The sequence below is a fragment of the Macaca nemestrina genome, chromosome 1 (genome assembly GCF_043159975.1).
Source record: "Macaca nemestrina isolate mMacNem1 chromosome 1, mMacNem.hap1, whole genome shotgun sequence".
Classification (NCBI taxonomy): Eukaryota; Metazoa; Chordata; class Mammalia; order Primates; family Cercopithecidae; genus Macaca; species Macaca nemestrina.
The window spans coordinates 39779099-39793192 of record NC_092125.1 but is presented as its reverse complement, the minus strand read 5'-3'; the positions used below and the strand labels follow the sequence as shown (position 1 = coordinate 39793192).

At 38.9% G+C, this 14094-nt stretch overlaps 1 long non-coding RNA gene across 7 annotated transcripts in view; it reads right to left on the bottom strand.

The window, feature by feature from the left end:
* The window catches only part of LOC139357825 (uncharacterized), a 119531-nt gene that overhangs the window by 37062 nt on the left and 68375 nt on the right, over window positions 1-14094 (bottom strand). For 4 of the 7 annotated variants that reach the window (XR_011611680.1, XR_011611666.1, XR_011611664.1 and 1 more), the window contains one exon: window positions 3784-4278. The exons of the other annotated variants lie outside the window; for them this stretch is intronic. This is a non-coding gene — a long non-coding RNA (uncharacterized lncRNA). Of the gene's footprint in view, window positions 1-3783; window positions 4279-14094 lie in introns of those variants that run through there. 7 annotated transcript variants of the gene reach the window in all.

The following is a 14094-nucleotide window of genomic DNA, read 5'->3' as shown; positions in this document are numbered from 1 at the left end:
TGTTTCATATCACTGACTAAAGAAACATTCTGTGCCTGTGCCTTACACAGAAAAATATACCAGCAATTAATCTTGGCACTCAACATTTACACACTCCATAATCTAAATGCATGCATATTGAAAAGCTATATTAACCTGACATGAACACAATAGATCACCCAGGAATTCCAACTAGACCTTAAAAAATCTTGCTTGGAAGAAAATTTTGTGTAAAGCATTAGTGTAATTGCCAGAACACTCAAGCAGATGTCATTGCTAGACTCAGAACTAGAATACGAACTACAAACTCAATGACCCATGAACATATTGCCAAAGATGGAGTGACTCAATGTTTCATCAAACCAGAAGAGGGCAGCTGTTTAAGTTGACAGGAAAGCTCATTTTTAACATCAATTTCCCTCTCTCCATTCTGCATTAAACCATGCCAGTACAATTTTTTCACTGTCTGGATAATGTTTTTATCTCTCTCTCCTCCTCATTTTTCTCCTTAACCACCCCCACCCTACAACTTTCAGTCAAATTGGTTCAGAGTTTCACTGTTTAGGAGTGTCAGGAACTCGGCAGATTGGTTCAGCAAATGAATAGAACTGCTATAAAATATAAGTTATCACTAAGATTTAAAGAAAAACCTCTTGTTAAAAACAAAGAAGACATGGAAGAAGCAAAAAACAGGGATACAGGGATTCTCTTGTGGTAGTTCAGATGAAGTCAAGGACAAGTGGGGACAGAGGTAAGATGAGAAGATGCCAGAGATTTCAGAGGTGGAGTTAATAAGGCTTGGTGAAAGGATAAAAGTAACTACCATTTAGTGAACACATTTTAGGGATCGGCCACTACATTCATTATCTCAATTAATTCCTACAACAATCTGTTATGAAAGGTCCTTGAAAAATATTCCCACATGGGGTCTGCAATAATTTTCCTTTCCAGGAATGCAATCAAAATTAATAGGTAATGGTTATTGTCTGTTATTGTTAAGCAAAGGTCAGTAAGGTCTACATGTCCTTTCTAATAGGCTACCTGTCTGCAACAGGAGAATGTGTAGCAAATGTCTTGCCTTTTGGTTTAGAAGTTATGCCTGCTTACATTTTTATTTTCCATCATCACTGTGGTGGTTTTAAAAATATGTTCACAAATTCTTTGACATACCTCCCTTCGAGAGTGTAGCCTAGTTTCCTTCCCTTTTAGTGTGGGCTGGACTTAGTGACTCGGTTCTAATGGACAGAATAAAGCAGAAGTGATGGTGTGTGACTTTGGAGGCTAGGCATAAAAAGTACTGTGGCTTCCGTAGGATACTTTGTTTCTCTTTCTCTCTCTTTTTCCCTCATTCACTTGCTCTGGCAGAAGACAGCCACCATGTCATGAGCAGCCTTGTAGAGAGGCCCTATGGTGAGGAACTGGGGTGTTCCGCCAGCAGCCACATCAGTGAGCTTGTAAGTGGATCCTCTAGCCCCAGTCAAGTGTTCAGTTGACTGGAGACCTGGCTGACTACTTGATTGAAACCTCATGAAAGACTAACAGCTAGAACTGTGCAGCTAAGTGGGTCTCAAATTACTGATCCTTGGAAACTGCGTAAAATAATAAATGCTTGTTTTTTTTAAGATGTTGAATTTTGGTTGGTAATTTGTAATGCCACAATAGATAACAAACAATAATATAAAGAACAACTTCCTCCTAACGAGTAAGAGACTAGTCACTCAGTGTCACCGCAAGCCCTGATTTCTGCCCTAAGTAAATTGCCAGAAGGGTTGGAAACATGTCTGCTTCCTCTTGCCACATTCTCTCCAATGGCCACCCACTACGGCTGGTTGAGGCCCAGTTGTTGCATGGGTACCCTTGTGTAATCTGTCCCATTGCCAAGTGAGCCTTAATAGCTCCAGGGCCCAGGAAGAGGGAGCCTTTGAGAAGGGGGCAGAAATATCTGGACACCAGCATCACATCTGATAAGGAATTGTAAGTATGAATCCCTTTTGGTCACTCTCTTTCTTGGTATATTTCAATTCTTAATTCAGAGATAAGTAAATCAATGTATGGTCTTCCCTAGAAAGGGGAGAAATTCCTAGTTCTCCAGAGCCTAAAACACAATCCTTTGAGGGCTATATTACAATATTATCCCTATTTTGCAGAAAAGGAAACACCATGCAAAGGATTACTGCCCGTACAAATATGAAGGAAAGCATTTATTACAAGTATACTAAAGATGGTGCTTTTGTATTGATATCCAGTCCTGAGAAAAGTAGTAAAGAACTAAGGATAAGGATAAAATTAGAGTGAGTGAGTCTGAAAATCACTCCAGAGTTTCCAAAATGCTATAACCAATTAGATCTGCAACTGTTTCCTAAATCTTCATGATGGAAGTGCTTCTGAACCTTTTCTTGAATCACAAGCTACTCCAATACAATCACAAGAATCCAATAAAAGCTGCGGACCCTATCAAAAACCCCTCATTACTGATGTTTTGTGTTACAATTTCAAGGAGTCACAGGCCTCCTGAAGCTCAACAACTGGCCTAAAATTAAGATTCTCTTTTGAATTCCACTTCCAAATATGTCTCCAGCACCAAAACCCAGGAACTTAAGTCAGTTATAATAGCAAAAGGGCTAACACAGACTTGCAAAGTAAGCCCTATCAAAGACTATCTTTTGGATAATTTTTAAAAGAAAAAACAAACATAACTAAGACAGCTTATACTCCAAAGGGGTAAACACATTTCTTCAAATACTGAAATGAATGTATTACTGATACGGGAAATCAGTCATGTTCTGTCTTATAAATGTAATGATTACTCTTGGAATATATAAAATGGTATATGTAGTTTGAAAAATCATCCAAATAAGTATTGTCACAGCTTTTAAGAAAAATAAATACTTTCTTTTGAAAAGTACGATAATTAATGACAAAGATAAACCAGACTGCAAATGGACTTGAGGAAAGAGGCTACATTTACATTCAGAACTGCATGCAAAGCATCGCAGGGATTGCAATTACAGAAAACTTCAGTAAAGACTAGTCCTTCAGAAACCAAGCAGAATACCAGATTACAAAAGTGTCTTGGCTTCTTGGTAAGGCTTATTTATTTGAGAATTAAATAATTTTTACAGTTGAGTTTATCAACTATAAACTCAACTGTAATAATGTATTTAATTTTCAGCCATTAACAACAGTACTATCTATATCAGTAAATACCTATCTTATTCCTGCTAGAAATAACCATGGCATTTCTGAGGGGGAAAAACTGCATTCTTAGATTGATTTCAAGCTATTCATGAGAGGCAGGGTCTGGAGGAAAAGCCTGAACTGAGTAAGTTAGTGACAGAAAACTTGTTTTATTGAATAGATCTTAATAGACATAAAAACAAAAGGTGAAGATAAACTTGACAGCTCAGCCACTAGGGTCCCTCCACTTCATGAATCCATCATGCCTCCTCAACGTCCCTAGCTGAGTGACAGCATGAGCAGAGGAAGCACAGGAGACTGCTTTCTCTCCAGAATGAATCTGCTGAGGGTTGCAGGGATGCCAGCTGAGTGAAAGTCCCCCACACTCATCTCAGTAGAAAGACTGCAGTCCAGAGTGCATTTATAGATATCTTTTTAACCTGACCACCTGGACAAAGGCCACACCACACTCTTGGCACTTTTATGGCTTGCTCTGCTGAGGGGCCACCTTAAGTCTTGACAGCAGGTTTGATTTTTGAAACCCCTTACAGCAGAGAGGACAGATGTGTGGTTTGCAGTCCTCCTTCCCTGTGTTTTGTTCATCTGAACTGTGCTGGCTTTGGTGTACCGTGGACTAGGGATCTCTCACAGTACACTTTCTATAGTCATTTTGGAGCACTCCATCTCATGCACATTACACAGGTGCCTCCAAACATCCACTGTGCGGATGAAACCTTTATCACTTTCAGGCTCCGTACATGGCTGGTCTCCAGAGTGAATCAATTTGTGCATGCATAGGTTGGCAGCCCAGAATAATTCCTTGCCACAGGTGGGGTGACAGTAGCAATCCTCCCCTAATGGTTCTGCTTATGCTCTTGAAGTCCTGTGAGGTCCTAAAACGATGTCCAACAATTGTGCTGTTGATCAGAGCAATCTTCTCTAGAGATCGGATCTATGTCTTCATCATAAAATGTCAACAAGGATCATATTTTCATCATCCTCAATAGACTGTCCCTGAAGCTCTTCTGCGTGTTCAGAACAATATGGTTCTATGCCTTCATCCTCATACTGTAGGTTAAAGTTGGTTCTAGAAGTGACTGAGATCCCTGTAGGGGTTTCATTCTGTGGGTGGTAACAGATTTCGTAAGTTTCCTCCTCTTCACACTAAAGTTCTACCAGAAGCTCCTGCTGACCTGAGAAACCTGCTAAGACACAGCCAGCAAGGAGGGTGGCGAGTACTTCTCCTGAATATCCATATACAGCCTTAATTCCTAACTTGTCTTTCCTGAGCTCAGGCTAGAATCATCTGAAGATGCCTTCTCTGTGTCCTGGGCATCATCTGACTGCCTTGCTACCTCTGTGTCCATTCTCAGGCCACTGGGCTGGGTATTCATTTTTGGTTTTTTGGTGAAGGTCCTTTGACCTTACACACTTCCTAAACAGTTTTGACATAACTTTAACTTTTAAACATCCTAAAGGAAAAGAAAATAACTTTTATTCATAGAATTTGCTAAAATCTACTCTAGGAACTACAAAATTATTTCCATTTTTCTCAACAGATAAATGGTTTCTATTTATTTAATTTGAGACAGAGTCTTACTCTGTCACCCAGGCTGGAGTGCAGTGATGTGATCTCAGCTCACTGCAGCCTCCATCTCCTGAGTTCAAGCAGTTCTCCCAAGTAGAATCAGGCCTCAGCCTCCCAAGTAGCTGGGATTACAGGTGTGCACCACCATGCCTGGCTAATTCTTGTATTTTTAGTAGCGATGGGGTTTTGCCATGTTGGCCAGGCTGGTCTCAAACTCCTGGCCTCAAGTGATCTGCCTGCTTTGGCCTCCCAAAGTTCTGGGATTACAGGCATGAGCCACCACACACAGCCAATAGTTTCTAATTCTAAAAGGAAGTAGAACAGTAGTTGCTTGACCTTCTGCCAAGATGGTGTTGGAAGTTTACACTTTAACCACCACTCCTAAAATACATTGCAATGCAATTATAGATAAGCTATAACAAGAGAAAATACTTAAAATATTGCTGTGCTTAAAATTAAGATTAAAACCCTCATGGACTATAACTAAATAGAAACACAATGCAGTAGTTGAGACTAAAGATGTAGGCTTGTTGGGTTCCATGTCTGAGAATTGGCAGAAGTGGCTGAGAGTACAGTTCCCAAAGTATAAATAAAATAAAAATGAAACTTAGGTAGAAAAAGTTGTGCTCACAGCCTGTGAGATGCTTATATAAAGTTGGAATAACAGTTAGAAGAAGATACATCCTCTGAACCAGAATGTGGTCACAATAAGAAGAAATTAGTAATCTAGAAGCAGGAGAGAAAGGGATTACAATGAAAAGTTGGTTCTTTGTAGACACTAATCAAAAAGAGAAAGCACTAGCAAGACTGTTAAAGGGAAAAGGGAGAGGGCACCAAAATATTAGAAATGAAAAGGGAGGCTAAGCATGGTGGTTCATGCCTATAATCCCAGCAGTTTCAGGCTGGTCTCAAACTCTTGGCCTAAGTGATCCTCCTGCCTCTGAGGTAGCCTGAGGCTAGGAGGATCACTTGACCCTAAGGCTAGAAGGATTTTTGAGACTGAGAAGTCAAGGCTGCAGGTGGATCACTTGATGCCAAGAGTTTGAGACCAGCCTAAGCAACACACTGAGACCCATCTCTACAAAAAATAAAATATAAATTAGCTGAGTGTGGTGATGTACACCTTTAGTCCCAGCTACTCAGGAGGATGAGACAGGAGGATCACTTGAGCCCAGGAAGTTGAGGCTGAAGTGAGCCATGATTGCACTGCTGCACTCCAGTCTGGTGACAGTGAGACCCATCTCTAAAAAAAAAAACTAGAATAGAATAAATAATACTTTAATAAATTAAACCACCTAGTGCCTATAAATTAAAAAACTTCAATGAAATGGAAAAATTTCCAGAATAATATAAATCATCAAAATAGCCCTGGGAATACAGAAGTTCAAATCAGGCTGGGTGTGGTGACGCATGCCTATAATCCCAATACTTCAGGTGGTAGAGGTGGGAGGATCACTTGAGCCCAGGAGTTTGAGACCAGCCTGGGCATCATAGGGAGGCAATGTCTCAATAGAATATTAAAGAATTAGTCAGGTGTGTTGGCGCACACCTGTGGTTCCAGCTACTTGGGAGCATGAGGTAGGAGGATCACGTAAGCCTGAGAGGTCAAGGCTGCAATGAGCTATGATCATACCAGCACTCTAGCCTGGGTGACAGAGCAAGACCCTGTCTCAAAAAAAGAAAAAAGAAAGAAAGAAAACATTCAGGCCAGGCACGGTGGATGACATCAGTAATCCCAGCACATTGGGAGGCCAAGGGAGGCAGATCCCTTGAGGTCAGGAGTTTGAGACCGGCCTGGCCAACATGGTGAAACCCTGTCTCTACCAAAAAATACAAAGATTAGCCAGGCATGGTGGCGTCTCCTAGTCCCAGCTACTCAGGAGGCTGAGGTGGGACGATTGCTTTAACCTGGGAGGCCAAGGTTGCAGTGAGCAGAAATCTTACCACTGCACTCCAACCAAAAACAAAAAAACAACAAAAAAAGCCAGATGCAGTGGCTTATGCCTGTAATCCTAGCATTTTGGGAGGCCGAGGTGGGTGGATTACCTGAAGTCAGGAGTTGAAGACCAGCCTGGCCAACACGGTGAAACCCTGTCTCTACTAAAAATACAAAAATTAGCCAGGCATGGTGGTGCTCGTCTGTAATCCCAGCTTCTCAGGAGGCTGAAGCAGGGAATTGCTTGAACCTGGGAGATGGAGGTTGTGGTGAGCCAAGATCGTGCCGCTGTACTCCAGCATGGGCAACACAGTGAGACTCTGTCTCAAAAAACAAAACAAAACAACAAAACAAAAAATTTCAAATCAATAACCACTAAAAATTATTAATCTATTATTTAAAATTTTATTCCCTTTCCCTCAACCTCCAAATAACTTAGGCTTACATGGTTTTACAAGTAAATTTTATCTATCTAATCTTCAAGGAATAGATAATCCTTTTCTAATACAAACTAACCTAGAAAATAAAATGAGAGCAGGCAACTTTTACATACGACTGGATTAGAAAGATATAAGGGAAGAAAATTATGACTGCATCTCACGTGTAAATACAAATATAAAACTCCTAAATAAATGTTAGCAAATAAAATCCAATGGGAAAAATGAATCCTCAAAACCAAATAACAATGAAACAAAAAAAAATATGACTGTGGAAGGTTTATCCCAGGAATAAAAAGATGTTGCAGTATAAAGAAATTCTATTGAAGTAATTAACCACATTAACTGATTAAAAGAAACAGGGTAATCATAACAGACATGATAGAAAAAGTATTCAATAAAACTCACTAGAAATCCATAATAAAAACTCTTGGAAACTATGAAATTAAAAGACACCTCTTTAGATTTTCTTGACAACAGAGGTTAAGACATAGACCAAAGTACTAAGTGCTCTTTTTGGGAGTTGATTCCAGGAAGTAGGAGTGAAGCCGTAAGGAGGATGAAACAAGCAAGGGAGGCAAGTCAACATAAAGGTGCGTTATCAGGATTGCTGCTCTAAGCAAGAAGGTCTCAGTACCACTGAGACTTCTAGGAGCGTACAAAGAATTGTCCATCAGAGGAAAGAAAGACTAGAGGCTGAGGCTTCTATTCATAAGCTACCATCTACCAATGATTGACAGATGCCCACAGGCACCATTAACACCCCCAGCCCAGGACTCCCAGGTTGTACCCACACTAGGACTGAGTGGGCTCCTGTGGTTTCTGAGAAGGCCTGCTATTGCAGAGAAGTCACTGGGCAAAAGAGAAAGACACATGGCACATGCGTGAGGTGAGATGCTGTTAGCATGAGCCACCAGCGTCCGCTATAGCTGCAGCTGTAATTAGAGATGGACAGAGGGCATGTGATGCTGGGTACTAAAAATGTCTGTCATAGCTAACTAACAAAAACCTACAACTGACTGGGTGTGGTGGCTCATGCCTGTAATCCCAGCACTTTGGGAAGCCGAGGTGGGCAGATGACTTGAGGTCAGGAATTTGAGACCAGCCTGGCCAACATGGTGAAACATCGTCTCTACTAAAAATACAAAAATCAGCTGGGTGTGGTGGCTCCCACCTGTAATCCCAGCTACTTGGAAGGCTGAGGTGGAAGAATCGCTTGAACCTGGAAGGTGGAAGTTGCAGTGAGCTGAGATCATGCCACTGCACTCCAGCCTGGGCAACAGTGTGAGACTCTGAGAACAAAACAAAATAAACAAAAAACCTACAACCAACATCATAATGGTGAAATGCTTTAAAGTCAGAAACGAGAAGGAGCCTCCTGTTATGAAATTACTGTTCAACATTGTATCTGAAGACCTACCTGATGCTGTAAGTTAAAGACAAAGAAGTATAAAAATCTAAAAGGAAGAGACAAAACTGTATTTGTAGATAAAATAACTGTCTACAAAAAACAATCTAAGAAAATTTACAGATAATTCATTAGAACTAAACACAAGATTACTCTATAAAAATAGATTTCTGTAAAAGCAATAATCAATTTTTAAAATGTAATTAATGTAATATTCACATTAACAATAAAATTTCTATGATCATTGGGAATAAAATCCAATAAAAGATTAACAGAACTTTTATGGGCAAAATTATAGAATGATATTGAGGAACATAAAATAGAACCTTATAAAATACAAGATAGATCAACTTTATGCTCATGGATGGAGGGACTCAGCACCATAAGGATTAAATTATCTGAAAATTAAAGTCAACACATTCCCAACAAAAACTCCAATGCATATGTTTTAAGGACCTTGAAGAAAATGATTCTAAGATTCACGGAAGGGTTAAAGTCCCATGAATGGCCAAAATAATTCTGAGAGGGAAAAAAATAAAAATGAAACATGGAGGGGTCGCCTGACCAGTTAGTAAGATGTATTTGCACAGCAAGTCATTTCAGAGTCATTGAGTCAGTTTTATATTGACATAAGGTTAGACAAATATTTTCATAAAAACAGACTAGAAAATCCAGAAAGACCCAAGCATACATATAGGCTCTTGGTATATGATAGAGCAGGCATTACAAATCAGTGGAGAAAGATCAAGTTATTCAATATTGGTGTTGGAACAAGATATACATCCAGAAAGAAATGAAATTAGATTTCCTCCTTGTGCCATAGAAGATTAAATATCTAAGTGTAAATAATGAAATGTTAAAACTGTAAGAGGTAAACTTACATACCTTTATAGCATAGGAGATGATTTTCTTTAATAAGACATTAAAAGGAAGTATAAAGGAAAATAGGGTGGAATTAGACCACATTAAAAATTTAAAGTTCTGTAAAACAAAGGATGACATGACTAAATATAAACGGCAAGTGACAGATTGGAAGAACATTTATGACACGTATACTTGTCAAAGGAGGGCTATCTATAATCTATAAATAACTCAGACAAATCAATAAGGAAAACATATCAAAAACATGGGCAAAGACAAGGAAAAAATCCAAAGAAACATGAATTGCCAGTAAACATGGGAAAAGATGCTCAACCTCAGGAATAAACAAGGAAACCCAAAATAAAGTGTAACTCCATTTAACTTCCATTAGATTGGCAAACATTTCACAAATTTCACAACCTCCTTATGCAATTCACTGAAGACACAACATCTCTTGTATAATATTCCTGACAAAAATGCACAACCCAATCAAATCACGTGTAAACCATTAGGCAAACCCAAATTTAGGAACAAGAAACAAAATAACCGTCATGTACAATTCAAATACATCAATGTCATGAAAAAAAACTGTTCCAGATTAAAGGAGATTAAAGAAACATGGCAGCTAAATACGTTGTATGTTCTGGGTCAGAAAAAAAAATTACTAGAAATGACTTAATTGGGAAAACTGGTGAATTTTATAGTTCTACATCAATGTAAGTTTCTTGAATTTGATAATTTTATCATGATTACATAAGAGAATAGCTCTGTTCTTGCGAAATACATGTGTGAATATTTAGGACTGAACGGTCATGATGTCTGCAATTTATTCTCAAATGGATTAAAAAATTATATAAGTAAAAAAATAAATATGTATGAAGGGAAGAATGTGATAGAGACCAGGAGACAGCCAAGGGTCCCGGACGAAAGCCCGCCTACAAGCCTAAAACAGCGTGAAGGCTGCAAAACCGGACTGCTGGTCCGGGATGGATGAAACCTGCCCTTTCCTGACTGATTCTCTCTGAATAATGCTCACCTGCGCACTGGGGGAAAGGGGTGGAGCCAGGGGAAGTTCATTCCCTGGAAATGGTTGCAGGGGGAGGAGCCTGGCCTCTTCAGTTCATGTGTGGTGGCTTGGGATTCAATCTGTCAGGTGGGGACCTGCTAGCAGGGCTGTCTCTCACTTTGCTGAGAGTTCCTCTTTCGTTTTTTTCTTTTCACCCAATAAACCTTGCCCTACTCACCCCACAATGTGTCTAGGTGCCTGAATTTTCCTGGTTAAGTTACAAGAACCCAGTTTTTTCCTACAACATTTTTGGTGCCCAGAATGTGGGATCTGAGGAAGAGTCAGTAAAATGCAGACCCCAAACCTCTCACTTTCATTTGTGAGCCTTTTGGTCTTTTGGCATTTTTCTTCCATTTTTCAAGACAGTAACAGCACCTATCTTTTCTTTTAAAATATCGCAGGTGGTCCACACCCACCTCAATGGCCGCACGCATGTGCAGGATGATTGGGTGAGCTGCGACTCCCCACCCCCACTTCTCTCCCAGGGGGGTGCATGGCTGTGTCTGCAGCATGTGTGTAAGGTGAGGTCACACAGAATGGGAATGAGCCACAACAGCTGCCCAGGCCCCAAGGCAGCCCCAAAGGACTGGCTGGCCAGACTCAGTCCAAACCCAGGGGAAAGAAACTATTTGCATAAGAGTAAGAGGTTCTTTCCCCAGGTGTCTTTCCAACCCTGCACTTTAAACTTATTTCCTTTTCTCTACCCTGACAGCCGGTAACTTTTAAGGAGCTTTTTTGTTTTGTTTTGTTTTTTGTTTTTGTTTTTTGCTTTTAGATGTTTTACTAGGCCAGGAATGATAAGGATCACTGTTTATATTCTCTGCAAAGTTTTTTTTTTTTTTTTTTGAGATGGAGTCTAGTTCTGACACCCAGGCTGGCGTGCAGTGGTGCCATCAGCTCACTGCAACCTCCGCAGTGAGGTTCAAAAGATTCTCCTGCCTCAACCTCCCAAGTAGGTGGAATTACAGCCATACACCACCATGCCTGGCTAATTTTTGTATTTTTAGTAGAGACCAGATTTCATCATGCTGGCCTGGCTGGTCTCGAACTCCTGACCTCAGGTGATCAACCCGCCTCAGCCTCCCAAAGTGCTGGAACTACAGGTGTGAGCCATTGTGCCTGGCCACTCTGAAAAGTTTTAATTATGTAAAAAGATTTGTGAGGTTGGTCTTAAGCTGTAGCCAATCTGGTGTGCTTTGCATGATTTTCTGTATGGTCAGTAGCAAATTTTGCTGTAGGCCTCCATCTTTTTTCATGTGCCTGGGAGCATGACCTGTAACCATGTGGCGATATTTTGTTTAGCCTCTGCCACTTTACAAGGCAGCTAATTCAATCCTGGCTTAGGGAATGAATACTTTCGGGTTGAAAGCTGCGTGGTTTTTGCCATTTACTGATTGCCATTTACATTAAAGGTAACCTCTAAATGTTCTAAATTTTGTAAGAACTGCTTACCCCCTTTGAAAATACCTTTACACTTGCAGTTAAATTATAACCTTAATTAAGACTTGTTGGTGTCACCTATGAGGTTACCGTTAGTAAAGTTTGAAAGCCAGAAATATTGGCAGCTTGGCGAGACTAAAGTAGGATAATAAGGAAGTCAAAAAGATTTTCTTAGAGCATGTTCAGCTTATTTAAAACTGGATATCCAAGTTATAGGTATATTTAAAAGGCCTTTATTTATTTTCGTAGACCTTGTTTTGCTGGAGAAATTTTTTTTTCTCAGCCAAATTAATTCTTTTTCTCCATTTTGTCTTGCCACTCTTAATGCACACATGAGAAACCAATATTCCAGTTAGGAGATTGGCAAAGGAAAACTCTTATGGCTGCCGGATTTTCTTCTGCCTGTCTGTGTAGTTACATATGTGTTGTGAGTGTGATGTCTATTAAAAAAAAAAAAAAAAACTCTAATTAATTGACTTGAGGATAAGTGCTTGGATCAAAAAAATTTTTAAAGGGAATATAAAAGCTGTGATACCCTTCAGTTCACATGATTTTAATCTTTGAAAAGTAAAAACAGCCTTAAAGATTATCGGTAAAGTGCAGATGTTGCCAAAATGTAAATAGGTGAAGTAGATTGTGCAGGTCAGATACTAGGTTTGCTAAATGTTTTGGGGTTATAAACTGCTTTCTTGGTTTTTGAGAACTGCTCAACTTCCTGCCTCACAATTGGTAAGGCCTGGAGACATACAGAACCAACCACACGCTTAATTATGCTGGAAGGAGTCAAACCTTGGCTTTACTTAGTACATAATTAATACAACTTACCAGGTTTTACATTAAAGTTAAAAATTGCTAGGAATTATTATTATAGCATGTAATAGAAACTACTGGAAATAGATTTACATGCAACGTATGTAAGAGCAGTAAAATGTGTTTTTAATAAAAGATTATAAGAAGATGTGGAAATGTAAATTCTTGCTTAGGGTTAAAGGATTGTTTTGAATTAGATAAGATAAAGCTCAAAGTTCAAACAAGCTGTGGAAGGACTGTAAAAATTCATCTTGCAAAAGAAATTCTGCATGTGAACATGTAACTAAATTTAAAGGTTATTATATGTTTTTTCTGTAAATTGAGCATTGAAATAAAAGCACAAGGTACTGTTAAGGCACTAACCTGCTCTGTAGCAAAATTTGTAAATGGTTGTAAAAGGTTTTTGCTTTTTTAAATTTTTGAGTCATTTGGCAAATTAAATAAATTATGGTAATCTGGAATTCTGTTTCATAACATCAAGTGTTTTAAACCTCTCACATATTTAATCAGCTTCCCCAAATCAAACTTCAGTTTCAAAATTGTCTTTCCTGATGCCTGGCTTTTGGATGCTACAGAGGGTCCCTGGAATACTCAAAATGGAGGTTAATGGGATTAGTTAACATGTTTAGGTACATGGGATTGCCAAAATGATGTTCAATCTTCTTTAGGTTATATTTTAGTGAATAATATTAACATATATTCCAACATTGTATGGGATTTCTAAAATTCTAATGTCTAAAGTATATATTCTTAATCCTCATTAAGGTTGTTAATATATTAAGTTATTGTAAACCCCAGAGATAACCAACCTTCTTTGTCAACTGTGTTTCTGACTGTAACTACCCTGGACATTTTGTTATTCAGAAAAGTGTTGTCTTGCTTTGAGCCTTTTCAAAAGATGGTTTATAATAAGCTACAGGACTCTGCCAGGTACACTCAAATACAGGTTTCTGAGAACTTTGGAGATTATAACATTGAAATAAAGGAAAAACTATTTATGGCCTTTAATAATTGAGAAAGGCATTAACACAATTTGGAGCATGTTTGTTTCTTTCTGCCTGGTTCCTCTAGAATTTGGAAACTGTGAGTATTCTTAACTTATGACAATATAGTTATTTCCATCAGGACTCATGAAGAGCTGAAATGCTCATGAATCTAAAGCAAAAGAAGACTAACTGAGGGGACTGAACTAATAGAAAACTTCAGTAATCTTTCTGACTTTTGCTTGGAGCATTGTTAATCCTTGTTTTGTTTTTCAGAGTTATGGAAACTTATTTTGAACTATTTATGGCCTTTAATAATTGAGAAAAGTATGAATAAAATTTGGAGCATGTTTGTTTCTCTCTGCTTGGTTCCTCTGGAATTTGGAAACTATCTGTGAGTATTCTTAAC